General features: G+C 43.1%; 1 protein-coding gene and 1 pseudogene across 7 annotated transcripts in view; one reads left to right on the top strand and one right to left on the bottom strand.

The window, feature by feature from the left end:
• Positions 1–15,001, top strand: part of PRUNE2 (prune homolog 2 with BCH domain) — a 248,761-nt gene that overhangs the window by 5,512 nt on the left and 228,248 nt on the right. The window lies entirely within an intron of this gene.
• On the bottom strand, positions 1,108–6,159 carry LOC113269874 (40S ribosomal protein S4, X isoform-like; annotated as a pseudogene).

The raw sequence follows: 15,001 nt of genomic DNA, 5'->3' as shown, positions 1-15,001 counted from the left end.
AAGGGACCTTGGGAGGCAAACTGGGTACTAGGTTGCTCTGAAAATTCTGACCCACTAAGCTGATAACACGGTCTTGAGTTTTTTTGTCTGTTTGTTTTTATTTTTGTTTTTTTTTAGATTTTTAAAATTTATTTGTCAGAAAGGGAGAGTGCGCACAAGCAGGGGGAGTGGCAGGCAGAGGGAGAAGCAGGCTCCCCACTGCGCAAGGAGCCCAACGTAGGACTTGATCCCAAGACCTTGGGACCATGACCTGAGCCGAATGCAGAGGCTTAACTGACTGAGCCACCCAGGCATCCCCGGTCTTGGGTTTTTAATCTGACAAATGGGATAATGATACCCACTTTGCAGATTTGTTGTAAAGTCAAAGTGCTATATCCACAGTCCTCAGCACAGAACCTGGAACAGTGGCTGCTTTCTTCCATTTGCCCCAGCTGGTCGTTTTCTGCAGTTCCTTATCTCACTGAATGGCATTATTATCCATGCAGTTTCTCCAGCCGGAAACTGACTTCTCCTCCACCCTATCCCCAGCCACCTTATCCCAGGCATCACTAAGTCATCCAGATGGCTGCAACAGTGGGCTCGCCAGTCTCCGGTAAACCGCTCTCCCATTGCTGCAGGGAGATCATTGTGAAAGCACCTTTTGCATCTCAGTAAGCCTCAGGACCCTTCTATTGCTCTTAAGAAAACAGAGAGCACTTGTAGCATGACCTTGGGATCTGACCCAGCGTGCTGCTCAGCTCCTTTGGGCTTCTCCTCCTACCTGGCATAAATAACTCCTACCCTTTCTTCAGATGAGCTGAAGAAGGGAAGTCTCCCTAAAGGACCTCTTTCCACTCCACTGCCTTCACTCTAAAAGTTGGATTTTTGGGTAATGATTTTAGATCACTTACCGCAGCTTGTCATTATATCTCTATTGGGCATGTTTGTTTGCTTAATCAGATGAAAAAACAGGTCTCTCTCTGTATAATTTTGTTCGCCATTGTATATCAGGCCCTGGTGCAATGCCTGATGTTTAGTAAGTTGTTTGTTTGTTTTGGCAATGAGGCATGCCATGTTACCATTAATTAAGTACAAAGAGCCTTCCAGTTATGCCACCTAGAGATTCTTTCACCCATTGCTCTGTTTGGCTGCTCTGTTTGGTGTGCCCATGTCCAAATTAATCTGAGTGGCATCCTTCACTTTGATGAGGGAATCAGGACAGCAGATGGTACAGGCATCATGGGTCACCAGATGAGGGATTCCTTTCATGCACACCAAGATCATTCTCACTTTGCACAACTGGTACTTGGCCTCCTCTGGTGCAAAAGGAAGAACAGCAAAGCAACACTTGGTGTCACAGATCAGATAGAAATTCTCTTCGGTCTTGTCAGGCTGATCCTCCCTGAAACAGCGGAGTGGGCTATCAGTTCGGCCCGTGCATTTAATCTTAATGAACTGCTGTGTGCAAATCTTCTTTCCTTCACTTCCTGTCAGGGAGTCCTTAAGTCTGTTCCTTAGAAAGAGACAAGGGAGGACATTGTCTCAGCTTGTGGGGACCAGGAGGTGGACGAGGACCAAACCCACTGGTCAGTTGTTCCAGCATCCAATGCTTTGGAGCAGTAACAGCCTTTAGATGCCTCTTGGGACCATGAGCCATGCCTGTGCTAGACACAAAATCATAACCCATTGTAGTGACTCAATAAAAATGAATATGTGATAGATAGGTGCAGACTCCTAGTGATCTGAATCTGAAGACGGAGTGGTGATGGTATGCACAAACCCAGGTTGGTTTACTAGAAGCAGGTGAGAAGCATTAAGGTCAAGGAGTGCCATCCAGCACTTTGCACAAAGTGTGTACTTCCTACAAAATGTTACTGCAAACTAATGAGGCTAGTTTCTATGCATGACTGTTGGGAATCTGCAAATATTGGTTGAATTCAAGCGTGAATGGAATGGAGAGAGGCAAGGAAGGGAATGGGCCGTTAAAAGCCTCTGCAAAAGCACATTGGGTAGATCAGCAAATGGAGCTTATTAGTGCCTTAGTCCCTCTGCTGTGTGGTTCAAGGACTAAAAATTACACTTCCCCAATCCCAACTACCACACCAAGTCTGCCCAGCCTCTTCTGCTTTGTCTGGAGCAGTACTAATATCAGAGAGATTGGCAGGGAAACTTTCCAGAGTCCTTGAGAGGAAAGGTGCAGGCATTCCAGACTAGTCTCATTAGTATTTCTGTCCAGCCCTGACACTGCAGACCTCGTGCATGGGATAAACCCATGCGTTGTCCTGAAGCAGACCCCTTGTCCGACCAGTGTGCTGTTTGTGGGAGAGCCTGACCACGGTTCTCCACTTCATTGAACTCTCAGGGATGTGACCAGACTTTCCCAGGTACTCTTCTTAGGCTATGATGCAAGAGTCTTTTTGAAATGATGGTGTCCAGAAAAATTGCGTATCTTTGGCTTCATGCATTTTCTATTCTTGCTTTGGCTGCCAGGAAGCTCAACGCTATGTTGATGCTTACTCCTTAGCCTTGTATTTCTGTAGTAAGTTTTTCTTCTTTTTATTGCTCAGTTTCTATCTTGTTATACTTGTTTTAATGTGTCTTTTGGCTTCTTTGTATGTGTTTTTTATTACAAGTTTTGGACACTGGCAAGAATAAATAAATACATTTTACAACAATGTATATGGTCATGAACATGTTTTGGCAACAGGTCTGGTGTGATTCAGGATTTATCTACTCACATTTGGGAATTAGCTTTTTTTGTGATTGCAAATATCACGTGGGTGCTTCTAAACAAGTAGTTTAAATTAGATGTCAGTCAACACAATCAAAAATGTATCTTTGTTTTCATCCTTAAGGACTGGTGCCTTCCCTTTGGAGCAGCAGTAATCACACATTCATGTACCTGAGCCCATAACCTGGAGCCCAGGATGTAACCCATAGCAGAAGCTGCCAGGCCTAAGTAGGAAGATTCGGGAAGAATTTCATAGAGCATTTTTGGATTTGAAAGAAGCTTGGAGATCCTTTTGTCTTCCTCATCATTTCTTTCCCCTAAATGCAGTTTGGCATAGTGGCTGATGGTGTGGGCTCTGGAGCCAGGTACCTGGTTTCAAAGCCTGACTTTGCCATTTTGACTTCTTCCTCAGGCAAGCTTGGTTACTTAGCCTTGCTGAGTCTTGGTTTTCTCATCTATAAAATGAGAACAATATTAGCACTCCCCTCTTAGGGCTGTTGCAGGTGTGAATGTCCTAAGATGAGACATAGAGCTGAGTAATAAAGTAATAAAAACATGAAAGAGATCACTGGTGGACAAGAGAGCCAGGAAGCCCTGCTGACGTTTCATAGAGACAGGGACAATTCTTAATTCTTAGTTCTTTTTAGTTCGCCTAAAATTTGGTGAATATCTGTCTTCCCTCCAAGAGATTTGTTGTTTTTTTTTTTTTCACTGAATGTCCATAATGGTCTTGTGAGGTAGGTATTATTCTCCTTTTGCAGTTGAGGAAACTGAGTGTTAGGGAGTCAGGAAGTTGGCCCACATTCCACTGCCAATGAAAAGTAGAGCTGGAGTTGCCTCCCACACCAGCTGACTCCAAATCCAGGAATCTCTTCTTATAGCCTCAGAGACTCTGCCCACCTGATCTCCTGGAACACTTAATTCCCTTTAAATTAAAAGTGAACAACTTGACAGGTTTATAGGAGGGTTGGATGGTAAGTTCACTTTGATCCAAGAGAGGTTTATTTCTTTGTGGTGACCGTTTTATATTAAAAACCCTCGGACAACTGAGTCATCAACAAATATTACTGAGAACCAGCAATGAGAAAAATATGTAGCTCAGCTATCTCTGATTTGGTTGACAAGTTGGGAGACATTTCTCACTGTATACCCATGCAAAAGGAATATAAGAGATCAATAAGCTATTTGGAAAATCAGTGTGTGACTAGATTTTACAGTGTCAGAAATATTGTGGGAGTTCAGTGAATTTTTAATAAAGAGAATGCATTTCAAAAAAGTTTGAAGTTGTCCCTTACTTACCATCAAAATTGTTGGTACAGCTTTTGGTTTTGCAGATTTCCTCATGGCTGTTAGTCTGTTGCTGGAGGCCTTAAGGATTACTTTGACTGATTGATTTAATTGATTGGCTGATCGTACAGTAGGGTGACTCACCGCATTGATGCAGCTCGTGGGGAGAAGAGCTGGAGTCGGGCCACAGCTCCCAGTTGTGCCAAGCCTGCTGTGTGCTCTTGAGTCTGCCAGCTTAGTGGCGCCCCTGAAAACTGCTGGTTATACTCCAGGCACATATAGGAGTAAAGGAAAGGGGAAGAAAGAAAAGAAGGAAAGCGGAGCTGGAATTGGAAGGAACTGGGAGAAAAGAGAAGAAGAAAAGAGTTTTGAAGGAGGGGGGAAGAGGGAGAAGAGGAAATGCAGGCCCAGCATTTCCAGCTTCTGGAGTTCACTCATCTGGCGACATCAGCCAACCCGTCTCCTGAAAGGTAGAAAATCTGCAAGAGCAGCTTTCCTTTAGGCAGCCAAAATTGATTATTGAAAACATATCTTTATGAATACATAAAGAAGATGTGTGTGTGCGTGCACACACACACACACACACACACACACACACACACACACAGAGACAGAGGAGTGTTACCCAGCCATCAAAAAGATGAGATTGTGCTATTTGCAGCAACATGGATGGACCTAGGGGGTGTTAGGCTAAGTGGAGGAGGTCAGGCTAAGAAAGACAAATACTGTATGATTTCACTCATGCGTGGGAATCAAAAACCAAAACGAGTGAATAAACAAACCAAAAGCAGAATCAGACCTATAAATACAGAGAACAAATTGATGGCTGCCGGAGGGAAGGGGGATGGAGGGATGCATAAAATGGGGGAAGGGGAGTGGGAGGCATAGGCTTCCAGCTATGGGATGAATAAGTCATGGGAATAAAAGACACAGCACAGGGTATATGGTCACTGATGTTGTAATAGCGTTGTGTGGTGACAGACGGTAGCTTGCGCTGAGCACAGGGTATAGAGCTGTTGAATCACGGTGTTGCACACCTGCAACTCATGTAACATTGGGTGTCAACTATAGTCAAAGAAATTTTTTAAAAAAGAAAACATATCTTTAAAGTTAGTTCTTTCCTCACAGGAAAATCCCCCAAACTCTATCCCTGAGCCTAGTTGTGAGTTAACATCTGTAAAACACTCAAGAGCAATGCTGGGACACAGGAAAGACTCACGAATGTTAGCTGTCACCATCACCGTCATCACCATCACCGTCATCACCATCATCACCATCACCATCATCACCATCACCATCACCATCATCACCATCATCACTTAGTTCGGGCTTTGACAAAATATTCACAAGCTTGATTTTCTCAGAGCGCAGTGATGGAAGAAGAGGTTGCCCAAGACTGTAGTTGCCCAAGACTGTAGTTGCTGATAACTTACCAACAAAACCAGAATCGAACAGAACCTATAAGAAGCCGACCCAGGCCCTCCATAAGTGCCCTTCCATCCGGGGTAGAGTAAATAGTACTAAGTGTCCGCGTGGTGTCTGGGGCGGTAACATGATGTCAAGTACGTTGCTGATGTTCACAGTAACAACCCTGTATCATCAAGGAGGAAAGATTAGTTAAGCTCAGTGTCCTGTTTAAGGAGAAAGGTGGGGTGTGCAAGCAGGTTCAGAAAAATTTCTAATTCGGATAATTACAATAGAAAGGAATTGTCATCTGGAGGGTGAACTTTGGCTGTCTGGAAAAGTAGCTCGCACAGGAGATCTTGTTCTTACGGGAAGCCAGATATGTGAAATGTCATGGTTTTTATAACAAGTGATCATGAGTCAGGAGGGAGGGCGATGGTGCTAAAAATGTGAGCCTGATGCGAGGAGGCAGAAATAGGCCTGTGGCATGTAGAAGATGCGAGAAAGTCCGCCTCCCGCTCCCAACCTGAGTCGAGAACTAAATCTGGTTCTGGACTCCACAAAAAAAGTTGCAGCAGGGCCCATGAGCCTGTAAAAAATTTCCCTAAGAACAGCCCGAGGGGGTGGGGTGGGCTACTGATGGACTTTGATTATTTGAAAGGTTTTTGTGGGAAAACAGAAACCATTTCTTTCCCTTACTCAAACAACAACAGAAACCACAAAACCAAAAAACAAAGCAAAAAAAAAAAAAAAAAAGGAAAAAACCCCCACAAAAAACAAAACCCAGAACTTTAGAATAAGAGGCTTGAAAAGAAAAAAGAAGAAGAAGCAGCCCATGAATTCAATAAGATCCAGTTGTTTTGTTGTGAAAATTATCAACTAAACGAAGGGTGCAAAAGTGAAATGTGCATGCTTGCATCTTGCTCCCCAAAATGGAAAAGAAACATGAAGGCTGAAGTTCATCCTGAATGTAGAAGTGTCTTTGCTCGTCTTTGCACTCTCCATACACGTTTCCCCCAGCAAGTGGCCGGTGGTGCTGGCCAGATCAGCACCTGGCTCTGGGAAGACAGAAGTGTCACAGCAGGTGCACAAATCAGCGGCTCCTCTGCCATGGGTATGTCTGAGAGGACACATGTCTGTCTGCTCCCCGGGAAGGCACTGTCCCTGGGCCCTTCTCCAGGGAGGCAAGGGGGCAAGTCGTTCTTTGCCCCCAAACTCTCTGCTGCTTTTTTCCCCATTTCTGATGAGAAATAATTGACATATATCACTATATATGTGTAAGGTGTACAGAATGATGGTGTGATTTACTATGTTGTAAGACGATGACCGCGATAGGTTCAGCTGACATTCATTTTTTAATAGATACAAGAAAAAGAAAAGAAAGAATGAAAGAGGAAAATTTCTCCTTGTGATGAGAACTCTTAGGATTTACTCTCACAATGACTTTTTGACATACGGTATGGCAATGTTAGCTGTTGCATTGTGTTGTACATTATTACATCTCTGCAACTTTAATACTTTCATCTTCCCCCTAGCCCTTAACAGCCTCACTTGGTTTGTGTGTGGCATCTCCTGACCGAAATATCAGGTAGGATTCTCTCACCCTTTGGCAGCTACCATAAAAATGCCTTTGTGGACAGCTGGATTCTTTCAGGGAAAGATGAACAGTAGTTCAACTGATTTTTGTGGATTAATGCAAGCTTAAACTTTGATTCAGATTTTGTTTTATCTTTTGAGTATTTACCAAGCTCATTGGGGGAACTTTGGTTTTCTTTCTTTTCTTTTTTTATTTATTTATTTGACACAGAGAGAGAGAGCACAAGCAGGAAGCCTGACGTGGGACTCGATCCCAGGACCCTGGGATCATGACCTGAGCCGAAGGCAGACACTTAACCAACTGAGCCACCCAGGCACCCTGGTTTTCTTTCTTTTTAGACTGTAGGCAAATGAAAGCATGGTCTTAGAAAATGCATACAGGTCAAAGGAAAAGATAAACGGGAGGGAGAATTGCATTCTCTAACTGAATATTTCTTCTATTATTTAATTGTGAATTTGCTTTGTAAGACCCTAACATAATAAAGCATGCACGGAACAAAGCAACTTCATTAGTCTGTAACTGATCTTGTGCTTGCCACTTGGCTGATATCCCTGGACTGTGGCCTGAAGCCCTAGCTCTCTTGGCTCCACGCTAAAAAAGTCCAGACATAAACTCACTGTGGTGGAGGCAGATCAAAATGCCATCCCAGAACTGGCTTTTAAAACACTTTGAAAAATTCATTAGCCTTCCAATGTAGTAGGTCACTCTGAGCCTTATGGGGGGACAAGCAAATTCCCACCTATGGAATTATTTCATGCCAAAATAGCCTTCTGACCAAGCATGACATCGCTGTAAAAACCAGTTCACACTGGTCGGTTTTCAGATGCCAACATTTACATAGCTTTGATGAATCTCATAAACACTGAGCCATGCTTACTACTACTGGCCCCTTCGCTGGACTTTTGCTTTCAGCACGATTTATACTCAGCCAGTCTGATCGCTATGTCACACTGGACATAACCTGACCCATCACTTCAGGCAGTGGTGTAGAAACGGGCATCAGGATTCCGTGTGTTTAGCACAGTCTTTTGTTAGCGATTTCTTGCCTGGAAACTGTCAGTTATTTTGATCACAGACCTTTATATGTGAAGCTACTGTGGAAGCAAAGATCTTTAACATTGAAGCAGATGACTTTAGACTTTGTCTATTTCAACCTCCTGGTATTATGTGTCAGGTTTCATTCATTTATAAAATAATAAGTAAATGTTAAAGCAAATTTGAGAAATATAGGAAAGCTTAAAAATGAACCATAAACATTAAAAGAAATAAAAACTAAAAATGAAAATTACCTACTTTTTTTTAAGGGGCAGAGGGGGCAGAGGGAAAGGGAGAGAGAGAATCTCAAGCAGGCTCCATGTCCAGTACAGAGTCCGACACAGGGCTCGATCTCACAACCCTGAGATCATGACCTGAGCCAAAATCAAGAGTCAAACTCTCAACTGTCTGAGCCACCCAAGTACCCCAAAAATTACCCTCTTTCATTCCAGTGTGACTGTTGGCAATAGTTTGGCAAGCAGTTTCCTTAGTCTTTCTTTTCTTTTCTTTTTTTTTTTTTAAAGATTTTTTATTTATTTATTCGACAGGATAGAGACAGCCAGCGAGAGAGGGAACACAAGCAGGGGGAGTGGGAGAGGAAGAAGCAGGCTCATAGCAGAGGAGCCTGATGTGGGGCTCGATCCCGTAACTCCAGGATCACTCCCTGAGCCGAAGGCAGATGCTTAACCGCTGTGCCACCCAGGCGCCCCTAGTCTTTCTTTTCTGTGCATAGGATCAAGATAGGATATCCATACATTTCACTGTGCCCTGATTTTTATTTCACTTAACATTATTCATTAACTATTTCCCTATGTTATTGAATTATATTCCAAATCAATATCTTAAATCATAGCATACAGTGTAATAAAGAAGATATATGATAATTAAACATTTTAATCACCCCTCCTATTTTTTTGCTATTGTTAATTACACTGTAACAAATATCTCTGGAGCTAAAATCTTTTTATCTTCTGTAGGATAATGTCTTTAAAACTGTTTTTTAAAAATGTCATTATTGGAGCAATAGAGTTATTCTTTTTTTTTAAAGATATAGTCTTAAGTTTCATGATAAATCTTTCCAGATTGATTTCTGGATGAAATCCACCACATTTCAAGACCTGGGGAAGGTTCAGAAAGGTTAACTTGTTCTTTAGGACATTGTAACAGAGTCAAACATAGATTTCAGGTCTCTTGACAGGTAGGTCTGTGCTCCTGACAAATTTGAGAGGCTGCAGCATAGCAGGAAGAGTACCATGCTAATTTAAAAAATACGGATGTAGTCCGGAGTGGGCTCTGCGCTCAGCGGGAAGTCTGCTTCTCCTTCTCCCTCAGCCCCTCCCCCCACTAGTGCACGTGCAATCTCACTCTCTCAAAAAAAATATGGATCTGAGCAAATAATCTGCAGCTGCCTTGCTGCTAAATTAAGATGATCATAACACAAATTATACTGCACCAGTTACAGCTCTTATTTGAAACCATAAGGTAGAATCTCACCAGAGAGGACACTTTCTCTCTCTCTCTTCCCCCCCTCCCCAATTCCTCTATTTCCAAAGGATTGAGCTTTATGAAGCAGTCAACACACTGTTCACTAGCTGTCTGGTGTGGTCATTCAAGACACGGTATTGCACTTCATAACTTCTTTCACCTGTGTGGCCTCCCTTGGTCAACCTTGGGCAGGACATATGTTATTCTAGCTACATCACAGGTGAGAAGAACAAGGCCAGACAGGTGAAATCCAGCCTTGCCCAAGCGCACACAGCCAGCAAGTGGCAACGCTGGGTGTGCGGGATCTGTGTCTCCTGATTCCCCAGCCCTTGCTTCCAGCGTTATCTGTAGGAAATACAAATTGGTTCGCACTTTCAAAAGATAGTTTGAAGTTCTCATTGAGAGTTTGATAGTTTGCATTCATCTCCATAAAAGAAAATGGCCCAATATAAATACAGGCACTTTTCCAAGTGGAGAATATCCAAAGGTGAAACATTTGTGCTGAAGCTGTATTTCAGGAAACACACAGGAGAGCAAATCTGTTGAGCTTTGGAGTTTTCGTGTGATGGGTTCTGATGAACAGCTTGCAAGTGTGAGATGAATGGATGTGTCATTGGTAGAAACATGTTGAGCTCCGCAGGTGCTGTGACACCAAGTGTCACCTGTGATGGGAAAGAGGAACCTGAGAGGTGGGTCTTTGAAGGGCCTGTGGGCATCATCACACACACAGTAATGGACCATCAGGTGACTGGACGCTGCTTATGTTGACTCAAGCTCAGAGTTCTAGGTAATGAGAGGAAGAAAGTTTAATTGCCTATAACACCAGATCTTTCCCTGCAACGGAGAAGGTGTAATTCTGTCAAATTCTCTCTCTCTTTCACTCTTCATCCCCCCACCCTATTCCCACTATTTCCCTACTTGGATCATATTTATTAACTGACCAAAGACCTAAATGCATCCCACGTTGATGTGATAGGGAGTAATTTTAGCAGGGTGCAGTCTAATGCTGTATAAGCTGAATTCTTCTCTTTCAAGAAGACTCTAAGAAACACGTGTATTTCTGGACCAGCATTTTGTCCAGCCATGGCATATGGAGGCCACATGATTGCTAAGTTCAGTGCGCACAGAGGTGAAGATGCACTGGACACATTTGTCTGTGGATAGAGGTCCTGGGTGGCCAGTGTTTTCTGAGCTTCTTTCCAAAAGAAGACAGACTCAATGAATTCACGCTGGGGAAAAAGTGAAACAGCCCAACATTACCAGAAGGAAATTTAAGGGGATGGACCTCAAGGTTAGTCTGGGCTTGAAATTCTGTATTAATAAAAATTTCAGGTTTATAGGACACCTGCTGTCCTGAAAGCCTAACATGATTTTTTTTTTTTTTGTGAGAAATCTATTGTCTACAGATGATTTGTATACAGTACAGTAATTCCTTTACAGATGTGTTGGGAAGCTTTAATATATGCTGAGGGAAATATACTTGGGATGATATTTTCTTGTAAGTGCTGGGATGGGAATGAAAATCAGGGACTCTGAGAGACTTAGCTGTGTAGTTGTTAAATCATGCACATCTGCTAAATAATTAGCATGCTGTGGGGCGGGAGGTTCTGGAAGTAAATCCTCTTGTGCCACAACTCCTAGCTGTCCCACTCCTTTCTGAGTACGCATCTGCTTTTTTAAAAGACAAAGAGCAGAGAACATGGAGGGCCAAATAGGAACATTGAGGTTAAGCTAATGTCTTGCCATGAGCAATATCCCTGACTGGGCCTTCTCTCTGCCTCAATTTTCTCAAAATATCCTTATCCTGCTTCTTACCCCTGGGCACTTAACTGTCAGCAAAACCTGCCCTTGGCCAGCAAGCAAGGGAGCAAACACCTATCAATACTTACCCTATAGTTTACATATTTTACTTCATTTGACTTTCACAGCAATTCTCTGAGACAGGCATTAATGCTTAATGCATAGAGGGAGAAACTGAGGCTCAGAACATCAAGTGATTTGCTGTAGGTCACATAACTAATGTACGTTAGAGCTAAATTTCTGGTATTCTCTACCTCAGAGCCTCAACTTGTATTTTCATTGCAACACATCTCAGGGGGCACAATACACGGACTTTAAGGAGGAGTGGGCATTATAGACGCAGTTCTTAAACTTTCACGTGCACAGGATCCAGGCATCGTTTTAAGATGCACATTCTGATTCAGTGCCATGTGGGGTGGGGGAACCTGGGAGCCTGCCCTCATAACATGTTCTTAGGTGATGCGGATGCTGCTGGCCTCCAGACCACAGTTTGAGTAGTGAGGGTCCAGAGTGCAAGGCTAGGGGGAAGAGGGCCTTGTTCGTCGCCCCTCTCTGGTGCAATGGATTCTAGAGAGAGCTGCCCCCAACTGTAATGGGGTGTTTCCCACAGAGGAGGTGTTACCTCCCTGCACTTTCCTTCGGGCAGTGGCACAGTCCCATCACAATGTGATGGAGATGTATGCTGAGCTGGTGTGCTGACTCCTAAAATGTTAAAAATCTGAGGTGAAGCCTGGCACAAGAACAAACACATAGATCAATGGAGCAGAAGAGAGATCCAGAAATGGACCCTCAACTCTATGGTCAACTAATCTTAGACAAAGCTGGAAAGAATATTCAGTGGAATAAAGACAGTCTCTTCAATAAACGGTGCTGGGAAAATTGGACAGCCCCATGCAGAAGAATGAGACTGGACCATTCTCTTACACCATCCACAAAGATAAACTCAAAATGGATGAAAGACCTAAGTGAGAGACAGGAATCCATTAAAATCCTAGAAGAGAACACAGGCAGTAACCTCTTTGACCTCAGCTGCAGCAACTTCTTGCAAGACATGGCTCTAAGGTCAAGGGAAACAAAAGTAAAAATGAACTATTGGGGCTTCATCAAGATAAAAAGCTTCTGCATGGCAAGGGAAAGAGTCACCAAAACTGAAAGGCAACCTACAGAATGGGAGAAGATATTTGCAAATGACATAACAGATAAAGGGCTGGTATTCAAGGTCTATAAAGAAATTATCAAACTCAACACCCAAAAAACAAATAATCCAGACAAGAAATGGGCAGAAGACAGGAACAGACACTTCTCCAAAGAAGACATACAAATGGCCAACAGACACATGGAAAAATGTTCCACATCACTTATCATCAGAGAAATACAAATGAAAACGACAATGAGATACCACCTTACACCAATTAGAATGGCTAAAATTAACAAGGGAACAACAAATGTTGGTGAGGATGTGGAGAAAGGGGAACCCTCTTACACTGTTGGTGGGAATGCAAGCTGGTACAGCCACTCTGGGAAAACAGTATGGAGGTTCCTCAGGAAGTTAAAAATAGAGCTACCCTGTGACCCAGCAATTGCATGACTGGGTATTTACCCCAAAGATACAGATGTGTGAAAAGAAGGGGCACCTGCACCCCAATGTTCATAACAGCAATGTCCACAATAGCCAAGTTGTGGAAGGAGCTGAGATGTCCTTCAACAGATGAATGGATAAAGAAGATGTGGTTCATATATACAATGGAATATTAGTCAGCCATCAGAAAGGATGAATACCCACCATTTACATCAACATAGATGGAACTGGAGGGGATTATGCTAAGTGAAATAAGTCAAGCAGAGAAAGACAATTATATTGTTTCACACATATGTGGAATATAAGGAATAGCGTGGAGGACCATAGGGGAAGGGAGGGAAAACTGAATGGGAAGAAATCAGAGGGGGAGACAAACCACGAGAGACTCTTGACTCCAGGAAACAAACTGAGGGTTGTGGAAAGGGAGGTGGGTGGGGGGATGGGATAACTGGGTGATGGGCATTAAGGAGGACACATGATGTGATGAGCACTGGGTGTTATACACATCCAATGAACACTACACCAAAAACTAATAATGTACCATATGTTGGCTAATTGAATTTAAAGAAAAAAACAAAGAGAAAAAATCTAAGGTGAAGAAAGCAGTCTTTAGTGCTCCTACATCAAATGGCAGAAGAAGTGGTCTGGGAGGAAAAAGAATCCTTCTGCAATCACACCACAAAGACAGCCATCGGTTCTAATAACTCGTAAGACAGGCTGCATACATAATGCCATTTCTAATATGTGTTGCTGTTAAAATTATCAAATATTCCTTATGCTTTGCCTTACTAAACAGTGGAGCCTCATGTGGCTTCACAGTGCCTAGCGGAGATGGAGGGGACTATGAATAAATATGTTACTGGGCTTTGGGCAGAGAGAAGGAGGGGAGACCTGAAGGAAGTGGCAGTGTCGTAGGAAGTGCAGGGCTCTTAGCCAGGTCCTTTGAATTATTTCAGGAAGAAAGCATGTTTGTGGCCCTTTCCCCAAGGACTTGCTGTAGGAAACAATGTTTTGATCAAACTTTTTTTTTTTCTATTAGGACAAAACCATTCACAGTTCCCCTCACCACTGTCTGGTCTCTGTCTCCTTGACTAAATTATTTTTAATGTTTCTTGTCTTTATTTGATATCATCTTTCAGGCAGTCCTTTGGCATCTGGGTGCTGATTTGCTTTCTGTCTCATTGCTGTCCCTCCTCCCCCCTGTTGTCCATGCACATTTGTACGGGATGCTTTGTTACTGACTGATGGTGTTCCTTTATTATTTATGTCCTTCCTCCTTTGTTGATGGCTTTTGCTTAGTCACCTGGCTTCTCTGATGTGTTCTTTGTTCACACTCTATTTCCTACAGCCCCTTTACCCTTGTCCAGTTTCTTTATCTTTAATACAGAATTCTGTTTCTCTCAATACAGTGGGGAGCCCAGAGTGGCTTGCAGAACCTCACGTAGTTTGGGGATGCTCGGCGGCATCTGTGAGTGTTTAGGTGTCATTTTAAGGTCCTGTTCTGTCTCAATCACTTTTCACTAGGTTATGCTCCTGTAGCAAAAATCCCCAGTGTTGGTGGCTTTCAATGACAAAGGTGTAGTTCTCACTCGTGTTACAAGTTGCTGAGGGTCAGCTGTGGCTCCAGGAGCCTTCCTCGTCTGGAATGCAGGCTAAAGGAGCAACAACTGCCTGAGATAGGCTACTCTTGGGGCAAAAGAATGGAGTAAGGAAGCTGGTAGGATCCAACAATGGTTCTTAGAGCTTCTGCTCTGAGCTGGAATATGACACTTACATTTGCATTTCATCAGCCAAAGCAAGTCACGTGGCCAAGCCCATTGATTGTGGAGCAGGAAGTATGCTACACCCATAGGCAGGTAATGCAAGTTCCATGGCCTTGGATGGGGACACATCCTTATGCTTCAATAGGAAGGAAAGTTAATGAATAGGAAATACATTGCAGTCTACTACATGCTCTAAAGTTAGAATTCATCCTGTCAGGTGAACACTGGACAGAGTGGTGGACAAGTGTGACAGAATGTAACCACACTTACATTCTATTAACGGTCATATCAAAGGGTAGATATTCCCCCAATAATAACTTTAAGAATTCTGAGATTCTTTG

This window comes from Ursus arctos, unplaced genomic scaffold (assembly GCF_023065955.2).
Source record: "Ursus arctos isolate Adak ecotype North America unplaced genomic scaffold, UrsArc2.0 scaffold_33, whole genome shotgun sequence".
Taxonomy (NCBI): Eukaryota; Metazoa; Chordata; class Mammalia; order Carnivora; family Ursidae; genus Ursus; species Ursus arctos.
The sequence above is the reverse complement of the archived record's forward strand: the minus strand, read 5'-3'. Positions and strand labels throughout refer to the sequence as shown.